We start from the raw sequence: 15,775 nt of genomic DNA on the forward strand, positions 1-15,775 counted from the left end.
CCTCTCCCCGGTCCTCCTCTCTCCTTGACTCTGTATTCTCTCTGTAGCAGAATTACCATCTGGAATATATTTGTTTATTTGTCTTTTGTATGCCCCCCCACCCCACTAGAATGGAAGCTCCGTGAAGGCAGGCATTTTGTGTGTTTTGTCTGTTGGTGTGTCTGGAACCTAGACCAGTGCCTGACATATAGGAGATGCTCAATATATTTGCTCAGTAAATGACAATCTTACTTTGCCGGTTGTCTGAGACCTGCCATTCTAAAATATCACACCTCGTGTTCTGCTTGCTGGGGATTAGCCCAGGCCATCTTAAGAGCACTAAAAGAAGGCTATGGAAAGACTGTTCATCCACTGTCTATGAAGGAGCAGCTGGTGGATTTGAACTGTTGGCCTTTTGGTTAGCAGCCAAGCTCTTAACCACTGCACTACCAGGGCTCCTGGCTTAATACGTTGTTGTTGTTAGGTGCCGTCGAGTCCTTTCCGACTCATAGTGACCCTATACACAACAGAAGGAAACACTGCCCGGTCCTGCGCCATCTGCACAGTTGTTGCTATGTTTGAGCCCATTGTTGCAGCCACTATGTCAATCCAACTCATTGAAGGTCTTCCTCTTTTTTGCTGACCCTCTACTTCACCAAGCATGATGTCTGTCTCCAGGGAGGGATCCTTCCTGACATGTCCAAAGTATATGAGATGCTTAACAAAAGATGGTGTAAAAATTAAATTTCCATTAGTAACCTAACTTTTTGCCTTGCCCAATGTCCACTAACAGCAGAACATATCAACTAATAAAGTTTTTTTCCTGATTTGTGACTTGCGTAAAAATACTTACGAAGAACTAAAAATTAAATTACATTTTACTACACCTTTAACAAATTCTCTTTAAGACAATAAAATTACAGAAAAAGAAGTACAAAACTCAAAAGGATTTATGGTATTAGAATGTATGAAAATGTGATCTCCAGACTGTTGAAGAGAATCAAGCCTTGCCACACCACTAATTTTTTTCTTTGCTTTTTAAAATAGTTTATTTTATTTTTGCTGTTGTTGCGAATATACACAGCAGGACATACACCAATCCAACAATTTCTGCATGTGCAGTTCAAGACACTGACTGCATTCTTCGGGTTGCGCAACCATTCTCACCCTGCTTTTTCAAGTTAATCCTCCCTTATTAATATAAACTCATTGTTCCCTAAGTTCATACCACTGAATTTTTACTCAACAGGCCCTCAGGAATATTTCATAATGTAGACTTTATATTGGATTCAGAGGACCCTGGGTAGCACAAACAGTTTATGCTGAACCAGTAAACTACACAACGGCAGAAGGCCTGGCAATCTGCTTCTATAAAGATTACAGTCAAGGAAACAATATGGAGCAGTTCTACTCTGTAACACCTGGGGTTGCCTCGAGTCAGAATGGACTTGAAGGCAACGGGTTTCGGGTTTATGTCGGATTCAGAGGAAAATGAAATAAACTCCATGAAGTACAATTTAAACAAGTCCCTTCCAAGATCTGAGTAAACCCAGTTTGGGTTTTTTGCGGCACTCCCCACCAGGTGGTGCTGCTGAGAAGTTCTCGTAAACATTCTTATTTGCGAGTCCACTTTTAATTAAGCAAGAGAATAGAAAAGAATTCACATGCTTGCTGTTGGCTCTCTAATAGCATTTGTTTTTATAACTTTAGACAAAATGTTCTGTGGGATTCTGGAGGTTGTGTATGGACATGGCACGGGTCAGTTTTATCGATAATAGGCAACAGGAGTAGGTGGAAATTGGAGATAGAATTTCAGCTGCGGCCACATTTGAAATTATTAGGTCCCCAGTGATCATAATGTTCTTGGCTTCAAACAACCTTTCCCAGAATTAAAATTATGTAAGAGGTACACGATTTTCTTTTAGATCTTGTTCAGTCTACAGAAGGGAGCATTAGAATACTGGTCCAGTTTTAAAAGCCCAATTGCTTATTTCTTACTTGCTTTGTGAAAAGCCAGCTTTATTAATTCTTTAAAATATGGACAAGAGTTTTTAAAAACAATAATTGAACAGTTGGACGTACACTTCTTTCTACACAGACATTTTGTCTATTAGTAAGTTCAGAAAATGTTTTCAGCATGTGATATACACTGTATACCCATGTTACAGGATGAACCATTGATAAACCATGTTACAGGATGAACCATGCATAAACTATAGCAGTTTCTTTTTCTGGCAGTTCACTTGACCTTTTCCTAAAAGCCACTAATTTCAGTGAAAAATGCATTGAGCAGATGTAGCCCGATTCTAGAAGCTGCTATGGATTTGAGGCATTCGTAGAAATTTGAGGGTCAAAGATCTCTTTTATTTTATTGTCTGTGGAGATGGGTTTGTGTTCTGGAATAGCTATTATGCTTTCTTGTCCAGATTAAATTCCAGCTTCTTTACATTTTACATGTTGATTTTTTTCCCCACGTTTCAATCATTGTTGTGTTTTCCTAGTATTACCAGAATTGGGATGAGAAAAGGGAAGACGTCATTTACGTGGTCATTTGCATAATCATCTACATTTATTTGCATAAGTTAATAAATCTGAGAGAATGAGAGGCAGACCCAGCAAGAGAGAAGAAGGTAAGGGGAGCCTGGGGCAGGGGTTGGGACTTAGCAAGGCCCTTCAGGGACCTCCCATGACGGGGAGGGAACCAGACAGCCTCCAGAGATCTCTGGGCTTGAGGGCATCGGAAGCTGCCAAGACACAGACATGAGATTGTCACTGGAAATTGCAAAAGAGGAAAGAAAAACAAGCAGGATGAGCAAGACTCAGTGTCCTTCTTTCTCTTCCTCTTTGTCAGCTGATATCCCCCCTTCCCTGTGCTCAGCCTGGAGGTGGGGGAGGGGGCTGGAGGCTGTGTGGCTGTTCTGCTGGCTGCTGGTGGTGGAGCAGCCCTGGCACACAGACCCCTTTCTTCTTCCTGAGAGGCAGTGGAAGCTGCTGTGAACAGAGACTTCTTTCTCAGCCTCTCCATCCCCCAGTTATCAGAGGGGAGGCTCTGTATACCAGTCTGTCTCCCGTTCCTGGGCAGGGCTGGTCAGAGGACAGCACAGAAAGAAATAATGCCAGTGTGTGAGGGCCATCTTTTAATCTTGTGGAGTTAGGTGCTTTGCAGTACTAGCCCAGGTCCCTAGGCTAGAGGCTGGCTTCAGTTGGAGGGAGAGGGCTGGGGAGGGGTGTGCCAGTCAGTTGTCCTGGACCTCTAGAGTAGTTAGAGCTGTGATTGCCAAACTTCCTAAATAGCACCTTTTTTGGGGCAAAAATAGATGCATAACAATCATCATTGTCTTTATTACAGAAAAAAAAAAAAATTACACAATTCTTATCACGAGGCCAAACCAAAAAAAAAAAAACTAAACCCTTTGCTGTCGAGTCAATTCCAACTCACAGCAACCCTATAGGACAGGGTAGAACTGCCCCATACAGTTTCCAAGGAGCACTTGATGGATTCGAAGTGCCAGCTTTTTGGTTAGCAGCTGTAGCTCTTAACCACTGCGCCACCAGGGTTTCCTATTGTGAGGGAGTGTTCTAAATATCCTACATTTAATTCTCACATGGTAGGTGTCCTAGCTGTCTCTGATTTACAGATAAGGAAGCTGAAGCACAGAGAGGACCACTTGCCCAAGTTTACACAGTGGCAAAGCCAAGATTCGAACCCAGACAGGCGGACCCTAGAGTCTGTGCTCTTAACTACTGTGCCACGCCATACGTGCTTATTTACAAGTCACTTTGATATGCTACTATGATGATATATACCTTATGAAACATAAGCATCAATGCGGTGGAGCTTCCAACCTTTTCTAGAACCAGGGTCGTTCTCACTTTTTAAAAAAATTAGTGATAAAATATATGCAACATAAAATCTGTCTTTGTAACCATTTTTAACTACATTTCACAGCGCAGTGGTATTAATTACATCCCCAACGTTGTGTGGCCATCAACATATCTCTTTCTGTAACTTTTCCATGCCCCGGACAGATGCTCTGTAGCCATTAAGCAGCAACTCCTCATTCTTCCCTCTCTTCGGCCCCTGGTAACTTCTAATCTGCTTTCTGTCTCTGTGAATTTGCCTGTTCTAGGTATTTTATGTAAGTGCAGTCATGCCATGGACACCCTGCTGGCGCAGTGGTTAAGCGCTACAGCTGCTAACCAAACGGTCAGTGGTTCAAATCGACCAGGTGCTCCTTGGAAACCCTATGGGGCAGTTCTACTCTGTCCTGTAGGGTCGGTGTGAGTCAGAATTGACTCGACAGCAATGGGTTTGGTTTTGGTTTAAAAGTACAATAGCCGTCCTTTTGTGTCTGGCTTATTTCACTTAGCTTAATGCTTTCAAGTTTCACTCATGCTGCAGTATCAGAGCTTCATTTCTTTTTATGGCTGGAGAATATCCTATCCATGGTCCCATTTTAACCTAAAAACATTTTTCAAACTGCTCGTGTAAAAGTTGTGCCTTAAGTACCCGTTGCTTGAGAAAGGACCCAATGACTAAAGCTACTAAGTAACATTTGGGTTTTCAAATGGCTTTATTTTATTAATGACAACAGCATCGCTATGATGTAGAAGTGGTCACACATACTCAAGTCATGTTAACTTTTCAGTCTGCATACAATACTTGGCATACATACTGATTTGCCTGCCTCTTATAAACCCCCCGACTCCTGGCAGTACACAGCTTTTGGAGATGTTGAGATACACTGTGGTAGAAACTGCTTGAGTTCAGGAACCAGCCAGAACCAGGTATGAATTCTAGTCCACATGTGTGGCTTGGGATAAATAACAAAACTCTCTGAGCCTGAGTTTCCTCATTTGTAAAATAGGAATACCACATCCTTGCTTGTTTGTTGCGTCTACAAAACCCTTTCAAGACCCTACTACTTTCTCCTTTAAAAAAAAAAATTTTTTTTTTTTTGAGCCTGTGCATTTTCAGCTATGGAAGGCTTGCAAAATCAAGGAGTCTTTCTGAATTTGTGTTATGATATATGGATTCTGAGAGGAACCATTAAAGTTTTTGAACATGAGTCAATACATAAAGATACCTTCCATTTGGTTTCATCAGGCACCTCTGGTTTTCCAAACATGGTGTATATATACACAAAAGCCCAAACCCACCAGGGCTCCATAACTATCACACAGGAAACCATAAACATGCTGATAAGGCTTGTCTAGTGGTACAAAAGCCAAAAGAGACAAAACTTTGACCCAATCACACTTCCTGGATGCACTGCCTCATACATAACCCTGCTAACTTAGTGAATTTTCACCAAAGAAGGTTTCTTTCATTTTTCACCCATTACATAGGCCCCCACTGGAGAGCAGCATGTACTTTTAGTGGGACAGGCGGCCTCCCAAGAAACCTGAGAAACCAAAAACTTTTGTGGGTGTACGCTGCCCCAAGAAACATAAAAGGGAAAGCAAAAGTTTCTGGTACATATTGACACGATAAATGCTAGTCATTATTCTCAGAGGCAGATTCAGGGTGAGGCACTTATAGGGGCTGTTTCCAAGCCCTAACAATTTCATGTTTTGTAATTTATATCCTGCACCTTAAAGAGGACCCTTAAAATTCTATGCATTTCAGGCTTACTTTGGATTCTCCCCATTACTGTTATGCTACGCTTTAACATAAGGGGAAACCCTGGTGGCATAGTGGTTAAGACCTGTGGCTGCTAACCAAAAGGTTAGCAGTTCAAATCCACCAGGCACTCCTTGGAAACTCTATGGGGCAGTTCTACTATGTCCTATAGGGTCGCTATGAGTCGGAATCAACTTGACAGCAACAGGTTTTTTTGTTTGTTTAACACTAAAGGGAGCACTTGAGGGATGAGAGACTGTGATGTGAATTGGAGTGCTCCACCCCACTGATTTACGGGAAAGGCAAGCTAGGGATGTGGGTGGATGTGAACCTCTGAGGCAGCGTTCAAAGCCAGTTCCCACAGGAAGGGTTTAAGCTGCACACCCTCCAAGGGGAAGTGAAAGGGAGAACTCTAAGTATTCAGCCTGATAGGGGTGGATAGTTGGGGGGGTGGGGTGGGGTGGGGAAAAGCACGGAGAGGGAGCTGGGCTGCTTCCTGTCTCCCATGGCTCTGCAAAGCAACCACTGCAGCAGGGGTGAGCTTCCCCATCTGTCCTAGTCAGAGCCAGTATTAAGATCACCTCTCAGTGGGGCTCTGAGTAATGTCCAAAGTCAGTTGTTCTCAACCCTAGATGCACAGGTGAATCAATCTGGGAGCTTTGCAAAAATTCTGAATCCTGGGATGCACCCCCAGAGAGTCTGACTGAATTGGCTTTGGCTGGGGCCCAGGCACTGGTATCTTTACAAGCCCCCCACCTCAGGAGATTCTAATGCAGTCAGGGTTGAGAACTACTGGCTAAACTAGTATGAGCAGCTTCAGTCAGACAGATAGTGATGTCTAAACTAGGGACCAGCAGTGGGACAGACAGCAGTGGGTGAGATAAACCTTTCTGAGTACCACTGTAGGCTAGGAACTGTGCTGCGAATTACAATGCCAAAGAGCCACGAGTGTCTGCAGAGTTCAAGGAATTTACAACCTAGTGGCGTGAACGGTTTGCTCTCGTCTGCTAACCAAAAGATTGGCCTTCATACCTACCCCGTGCTGCTATGGAAGAAAGACCTGGAGATCTGCTCCCATAAAGATTACAGCCAAGAAAACCCTATGGAGCACGGTTCTACTCTGTAATACATGGGGTCAACATGAGAAATCAACTCAATGGCAATGGATTTTAGGGGAGAAACACTGGCAGTCCCTGGGTGGTATGAATTACTGACCCAAAGGTTGGCAGTTCAAATCTACTGAGAGGAGCCTCAGAAGAAAGACCTGGCAATCTGCTTCCGAAAGGTCACAGCCAATGAAAACCCTACGGAGCACAGTTCTACTCTGACACATACTGGGTCACCATGTGTCAGAATCAACTCAATGGCAACTGGTTTTGTTTTGTTTTAGGGAAGAAAAGCACAGGCCACTATGATGCCTGGAAGAGAGGCTTTTGGTTCAGTTGGAGATGGTCAAGGAAGGTTCCCCAGAGGAGATATCTGAGTCATAAAGAAGAAAGTAATAATCCAGATGAAGGAGGGAAAAGGAGAGGGTGCGCCAGACAAAGGGAGCAGTATAAACAACGGCTCAGAGGTGTGAGCTACCTTGTGAGGGAGCACTGGATGGGTTGGAATTGTGGAAATGACATGCAATTTGAAATTACTAGACAAAAAAAAAAAAAGGTGAGCCTTAATCAGGTAAGTGAAGGGCTAAAAGAGGGCATAGGACCACTGGGCAGGCTGAGGGCGGCTGGTAGAGGCAGCTGGCCTGGCCGGAGCTCTGCCAGATGGGCGTCCTCTTTGAGCAGAGGCAGCCTTTCCAGGGACAACCACAAACCCACCTGCCCACGTGAAGCTCTACTGGACCCCAGCCTGGAGAAGGAGGGGCCACAGGGCTCTGGACGAACCTAACCCAAAGCGGGTGGTAGAATGGGCAGGGGCACAGGACCACCTTTCCCAGGTTTGAGTTTCTTTGGGCTCATGTGGGAAACCTCATGCACTTTCCTTCCTGGGCCATCCAGAAATTCAGTCCATCTCCCGCTGACCTGACACCACCCTTTCCAAAGCAATCTATTATGAGTTCAACAATATCACTCTGAATAACACATTTTGTTCGAATCCACCAGCCGCTCCTTGGAAACCCTGTGGGGCAGGTCTACTCTGTCCCATAGGGTTGCTATGAGTCAGAATCAACCCGATGGCAATGGGTTTGGTTTTGGCTTATAGATATTTGTCTGTTCTCACCTACGTACACACCTGTACCTGCCCATATGCCAATTTGCCTACACCCATATATATGTACTCAAATGCTCTTTTTTACTCTGTGCTGTGCTCACTATATCCACATTCGGTGCCACTTTTACCATCACCAAAAAGAACAAGTCCCTACGGTCTAAATCTTACTTCATATCCCTTCCTCTCCCTGGTAAGCACCAATGAATATTGGTCTGTCTGTACTTATCTATTCTCGTCTTCTCACGAAAGAGGGATCACACAATATTCGTCCTTACATGCTTGACTTATTTCACTTAGCATTATGCCCTCCAGGTCCATCCATGTTATAATTGGCTTCCTGGACTCATCATAGAGTATGTACCACAATTTGCTTATCCATCTATCCATTGATGGGCACTTCGGTTGTTTACATTTATTTGCTACTGTAAATAAAGCAGCTTTGAACATAGGTGTGCATATGTCTGTTTGTGTCATTGTTTTTTAGGACTCTCCAGCACTTCAGCTGCTGTCCGGAGTTCTGAAATTTCAGGTAATTCATGTCTCTCCTTCCTCACTTCATCATTCTGGCACCAACCATTTCATTCTGACACAAGCCATCTATTTGACACTTTCTCTCTGACCCTAACCATCCAAAGTTAGTCCTTCCAGCTTCTGCCAAATAGCCTCCCTGCTGGCTTTCACTACCAAGTTCTTTGTCCCATAGGTTCTTATTGGCGGTTAGCCAGAGATGTCAGTTCCTTGCCACTTGGGACTTTCCATAGGACCACTTGCTCCATGGCAGTTGGCTTTCCCCAGAGAGTGAGAGAGAGAAAGAATTAACCAAATCTTGGAAGTGACACCCATCAATTTTGGAGTCATTAAGTCCAGTCCATACTCCAGAAACCATAACAACGATTGTGAGGATGGCACAGGACCAGATAGTGTTTTGTTCTTTTGTACATAGGGTCACTATGGGTAGGAACTGACTCGATGGTACCTAACTGCAACATGCTCAAGAGGAGGGGATTAAACAAGATTGTGAATACCAGGAGGTGAGGACCATTTATAGCCATCATGGAAGTTGCCAACCACACTCCCCACCTCCTGGCACAGGGTTTTCAATCTTTGCTCTGGTGTTGCAGGGATTACAAATATGTTCCATTCCCCCACCAACCCACACCAGCTTCAACTGGATCAGTCAGACTTTACAAATGGCTTTCATTTAGGCTTTTCTGACAAGTATTTCCATGGAACAAAGTGCTCCCAGTGGAAAGATGTTCAAAAAGTAGTGGTTTAGAGCATGAAACCTAAACTTTGTATGGCTTTTCATCATTTAGGCCCTGTCTACCAATCCCACCTCTCAACTGATAGCTGCTTTGGGCACACATTACTTATTTCAAGCAGGGCAGAAGTTCAGAGCGGCCCTTCACCTTTCCGGCCCCCATGCATGCTGCTCTCTCTCCCCTAACGTCTCATCCCAGCTTGTCTGCACCGCCAGTGCTAACTCATCCTTCCTATGAACTGTTCTTTGATGGCTCCAGGCAGGCTAACATGTTTCTTCCCTTACTCTTCTACTATGTTTTGTTTGAGCCCTTTAATCAAAGCATTTACTTGCATACTCTTATGGCTGGTTTATGTCTCTCCTGTAAATGATCTCCTGTACCCAGTCCAGGCTTTGGCACGTGGAAGACACACAATAGTTATTTGTGGAGTGGATAAACAAGCCCAGCATTGTAAACTGGGTGCTGCCTGAGAGTTTGGGGATGCGGACGGGAGCTCACCGCAGCCCAGCATCTTAGCAGGTTGTGTGTGGTACCTCAGCTGCCTCGTTCATAATCCAGGAGTCAGTCACTGTATTCCCATTGTTCTTTGCTGTCATTTTAGCCTTTAGCTGCTTCCTGAAATGAGCTAATTAAAGGTGAATTATTTTAATTGCTAGTCATCAAGAAAAAAGTATTTTTGTTATGGAAATGGCAGAATGTGTGTATTACCCTACCATCAAATGAAGCCAGAGTGTTCTTGTTTCAAAATTATGATTGGTCCATTGCTTCCAGAAGCAGGCGTGGACCATCAGAGCATGAAGAACGGGTCGTGGTGTCTGGAGCACAAAATTGACCCAGATCCTACTTCCATTAGTGTCACATCACATCACTCAGGAAAAGTCCAGTGGTTATTGGTCCAGATGAGCATGAACCCTGAGAGTGTTTACCAATGCCCGCAAGGAGCCGGGTTTTTTTTGGCAGGTTAGTGACTGACCTTTTTGCCCTTTCCTTTTATGTTCAAAACCTATTGAGAGGTTCATTTTTCTACTAAATTTTTTCATAGATAAAAATACTTCTTCAGTTGATACAACAAATTGGCATAAAACTGGCGTGTCCTTTTCAAAGAACAGCTGAGGGATAGAATGGTGAATTTTGAATATCATATTAAGGTGATCCACAGCTATCTACCAGTTCTACCACTTAAAAAAAATACCAGAAATATCACTTCACACCTACTAGTATGTCTAGGACCATAAAACAGACAATAAGTGTAGGCGAGGAGGTGGAGGAATCAGAGCCCTTGCCCACTGCTGATGGGAATGTAAAATGGTGCAGCTGCTGTGGACAACAGTTTGGTCTTTCCTCCAGAAGTTAACTATAGAATTACCCTATGACCCAGCAACCCCAATCCTAGGTGCTTTTCACCCAAAGGAAGTGAAAGCAGGAACGCAAACAGAAAGCTGTACGCCAATGTTCCTTGTAGACCTTGCCCCAAGAACCAAAAAGTGGAAACAACCAAAATGTCCATCAACAGGTAGATGTGCTATATACATACAATGGACTATTACTCAGTCATGAAGGGAAATGCAGTCCTGACACACGCTGCAACACAGATGAACCTTGAAAACATGCTGAGTGAAATAAATCAGTCACAAAAGGACAGGTATTATACGATCCCATTGACATGAAATACCTAGAACAGACAATTGTATAGAGATGGAAGGTGGTTAGTGGCTCTCAGTGATTGAAGGGCAGAGAGAAATGGAGAGTTATCACTTACGGGGCCCTGAGTTTCTCTTTGGGGTCATGAATAACATTTGGAATAGATATTAGTGATGGTTGCACAACAAGGTGAATGTAATTATTGTCACTAAATCATACTTAAAAGAGTTAAGACGTCAAGTGTTTTGTTGTATATACTTTACCACAATAAAAAAATCCACCGAATGTTGTTTTGAGCAAGCTGGTGGTTGTATGGCTTTCTATTTTGCCTTTGATGGTGGCACAATGGGATATTTCATGGGAAAGCTGCCCTTCAAGGTATGATACCAAAAGGTTAGGGAGGGGCCAGGAACACTCCTGCATTATATGACTGTCATTCTCTTGATGTCTAAAATACCCTCTTTGAAGCTGCAGTTGTTGCAGCCAGGTCATCTATAGAGATAAGACATTTCCATGAAATGACCAGCCAGTCATTTTCCATGAAATGACCAGCCAGCTTCATTTTCATTTTAAAGGCTCCAAAGCAATCTTCTAGTTCTGGGACCTAACAGGTGAAAAACAGATTTTTTGCTTTTCTATTAATTTTCCATACTATTAATGAATCCGTTGCCATAAATCTTTTGATGTGTCCATTCAAAAATATTTGGTGAGTGTCTCCCACGTACCCAACACAATGGAAATACAAGTACCTGCCTCACCACTGGAGGCACCAGGAGGTAAGCACAAGTCCTTAAGGAGGAGACAGTGGGCTCAGAAGAGGCTGCAGCATCTGAGCTGGAACTTAAAGGAAAAGTAGGAGTTCCTTGAAGGAACTCTTTTAAGAAGGGGATTGGGCAATTTGAGGCTGTAAAAATGGCTTGGGGGCAGTGCCTGACCTCCACCAACCCCACAAGGGGGAAGGAGAACCAAGATCAACAGCCCAAGGTTGATTCCCACTAGGCGGAGGCCAGACAAGCCTCCTCTCTCCGCTATCTTTTCTAAGTCTGACACCAACCGTCCCTCCCTCAGCACACTGTACTGCTCTACTGGGTTTGATAATTCATTGCAATGGCCACGCAGTACTCACAGACCATGCTCAAAATTATGGGGTTTATTAGAGAAGTAACAGCTACAGTTCAGGCTCAAGAACACTCAGGGTACAGTTCCTCCATCAGGATAGCTTCTCCTTAGCTGTGCTCACAGTCACCCCTCTTCCTGGCTCTGGGTCTCTGTCCAAAGGCACTCGGCTATCTCTCTCTGTGGGCCCACCATGCTGTCTCCTGCCATGGGTTTTTGCTGCTCGGTCTCTCCTTCCTTGGTTGTGGGCTTCTCCTCCCTGCTCTGGAATTGGCTCTCTTATAAGGCAAAACTGACCACTTTCCTTTGTAGGCCACAATTACCCTATCACACCATCACCTGGGTACGAGTTACAAGCCCATGGCTAGAAAGGCCATTCAAAGTAATCAATCAGTAATTGGCCACACCTAAAAGGCCAAGCAGGAAGGCACAGAGTCAGGCAGGAGAGAGTATTACACGCCCAGAAACAAAGCAGTAATCCCAGGAAGCACAGATTTGGGAGCCTGGGAAGGGGAGCTGGAGAAGAGGCTGGGAGGATTTTGTACATCCCACAAGGGGGTTTGGATTTTCACAGCAGACAATGAGAAGTTTCAAAGGTTTTTAAGCTCAGGGGTGATGTGATCAGATTTATGTTTTAGAGATCTCTTCTCAGTATTGGAAGGAGCCCTGGGGGCATAGTGGTTAAAGCTATTGACTGCTAACCAGGGGCACAGTGGTTAAAGGGACTGACTGCTAACCAAAAGGGTGGTGGTTCGAAACCACCAGTGACTCTGTAGGAGAAAGATCTGGCAGTCTGCTTCCTTAGAGATGCACAGTCTTGGAAACCCTATGGGGCAGTTCTACTGTGTCCTACAGGGTCACTATGAGTTGGAATTGACTCTACCACAGTGAGTTTTTTGGTTTTCTCAGCACTGTGGTGGAATGATTAGAGCAAAGAGAGTCTGTGGCCATGGAGGCCATTTGGAGGTGCTGGGAAGAGGGGGACTAATATTTATTGCGCGTCTGCAATGTGCCAGGCACAGTGCTAGTCTCTTCACATGTTTTGCCTTATTTAATGTTCACTGCAAGTGTATCAAGTTCGAATTATGATCTCCATTTAAGAGGCAAGGCTCAGAGAGGTTAAGTAATTGCACAGGATCACCCAGGAGAGGTGAGATTTGATTCCATTCTGATTCTAAATCCTCTGTTCTTTCTTTCACAGCACAGGGGGTGATGAGGGCCAGAGTGACGCCAGCGAGCATCCTCCCTCCCCACAGAAGAACCCTAATTTAGTTGCACCTCACTTGGAACCTTCTTCATCCACTTCATCATTCTAATTGCTTTCATATGACAAATTGACCAATTACAAGGAGGTTATTTGTAACCGCAGTGGAACTAGTCGCTCAGTTCAATCAAGCAACCCAAAAGTAACTGATTTGTAATGACTCGATTTATCAAAGTGTTCTCAATAGTTGGTGTGCGTAAACATAAGTTACATTTGTGTTGGACAAATATGTGTACAGAGTAGGAAGGGAGGGGTGGCATAGTATCTGGCTCTTTGCAAATGACATCTGAACCAAAAGGATTCTAACCCAAGCTCTGTCACCAGATGGACAAGTCATAGCTTTGAGTGCTAAAAGACATTCTGGAGAACTTTGTTTTGTTTTGCTAATAACGAAACTGAAGCCCAGGAAGCATAAGGGCTTTGCCAAGGTCTCCCAGCCAGTAAAACAACAGAGCTTAGACTTGAGCCATCTGTATTTTTCTGACTTCAGGTCCTAGAGGACTTTTTCCACTATGCTTGCAATGTTGGGATTAAGCAAGTCATTTAGTCTCTGAGTTCTCCATACTTTGTTTACCACATGAGATGATTGGTGGGTGTATCCGTTAGTGTTTGCTATATAAGAAACTACCCAAAATGTAGTGGCTTAAAACAACCATTTTATGCAGCTGGTGATTCTGTGGTTCATCTTGGTGGTTGTTCTGGTCTAGATTGGCTTAGCTGACCTCTGCTAATCTGTGATCACTTCTACGATTAGCTGGTGGGTCTAGGATGATCTAGAATGCCTTCATTCATGTATGGGCAACCTGTTGGCTGAGGATTGGCTGCTTGTCTACTGGGGCACCTCAATTCTCCTCCACAAAGCACTTTATCCTGCAGAAGGCTGGCTTAGGCTTGCACAGGCGGTGGTTTCAAGGTTCTCAGCATAGCAAGAGAGCGCAAACCATGATGAGCCTACTCTCATTGGTTAAAGCAAGTCACATGGTGTGGTAACCAGCTTCTTAAATGGCTTCCAATGATTGCTGCTTTCTGGTATTCATGCCCTGTGCGATCTCCTTCCTCTGTGTGAGGGCCAGGCCTAACGATTTGTTTCTGGTTAATAGAATATGGCAAAATATGGCATATCACTTTCAGGACTACTCTCTGACTCTTTTCGTCTGCTTGGGAGAGGCCCATGCGGCAAGAACTGTGGGTGGCCTCCAGCCAAGAACCAGGGAGGGATTGAGGCCCTCAGTCAAACAGTTCCTTGAGGAATCGAATTTTGTCAACAACCAGTCACTGAGCTCAGAAGCAGATCCTCCCCAGTTGAAACTTCGGATGAGTCTATAGCCCTGGCACATAACTTCATTGCAGCCTTGTGAAGGACTTTGAAGCAGAGGACCCAGCTAAGCCTGGATTCCTGCCCCACATGAATTGTCTGTTGTTTTAAGCTGCTAAACTTGTGGGTGATTTGTTGCACAACAATAGATAACTAACACATATAGCTAAGCCCAGAGTCACTGTAGAAGGGGGCTCTCCAAGGATGTGGTTACAGATAGACTTTTTCCAGCCTGTTGGAGTCTAAGAGGAAATAACTTTCATTCCTTCAACAAATAAGTCCTGAGTACTGAGAATAAGGTAATGAACAAAACAGAACAAGGTAATGAACAAGACACATATCCCTTCCCTCAGGGAGTTTGCAGCTTGCAAGGGAGGGATAGAGACAAACAATTCAACAATTACCTCCTTAATTATTTGTTTAAAGTTGGGGTATGTGATAAGAAAGGAGAGTGTATATAAAAGAGGGATATAACTTAGTCTGGATTGGTCAAAGGAAACTTTTTTGCAGATGTGGCAATTAACCTGAAGAGGTAGATGGGGGAGAAGGGAGGCAGGGGAGCTATTTAAAGGGGAGCTAGAGAAGTGGTCCACAGCTATTGGACAAGCTCATATTTATGATCAAATTAAATCCTATTATGTGATAATGGTATTTCAGGTTATGGTTTTAAAAAGAGCTCCTTCAGAAATACACACTAAAATATTTATGGATGAAATTATGTGATGTCTAGAATGTGCTTCAAAATAATCCAGGGGTGAGGGTAGGGGGTGGACAGGAGCGAGTGAGGCCGTAAATGAAACAAGATTTTCCCCATCAGTTGATGGGTACATGGTGTTCACTATACTAGTCCCTCTACTTTTGTACGTGTTTGAAATTTTCCATAATAAAACTGTTTTAGAAGTTGTATCCTGACAACAAATCCTGAAGGCCATGTGTACGTATGTTTGAGAGGTTACAGCACGTTTACCTCCTCCTGTTCCATTCTAGAGAGTGGAGGTTAAAGCATCTTTTGTGAAAGTGGATGGAATAAGCATTGTGTTCTAGAAAATGTAAAGGTTTCTCAGCTCCAAGTCATGGGGCTAATGTAAGGTAGGGTGTTGGGGTAATCTTCCTTGCCTCCTGACTGAAGTGCTATATTGCATTATTTCTTATGCTCATTTTTCACTAGCTGAGATGGTTCTGTTTCATATATGGTGGACTCATAACGTGGATCATCGTGGAGGAAAAGGCAATGGAAGAACACTGTTCAAATATTAATTACTGAAATATTGGAAGGATTGTTATAAGGTTGCCTATTAAATGGTCAGTATCAGAGTGAGTTTCTGAGTTGGAGAAAGGGAAAAATAAAATGGGACAGATGG

Source organism: Elephas maximus, chromosome 1 (assembly GCF_024166365.1).
Source record: "Elephas maximus indicus isolate mEleMax1 chromosome 1, mEleMax1 primary haplotype, whole genome shotgun sequence".
Taxonomy (NCBI): domain Eukaryota; kingdom Metazoa; phylum Chordata; class Mammalia; order Proboscidea; family Elephantidae; genus Elephas; species Elephas maximus.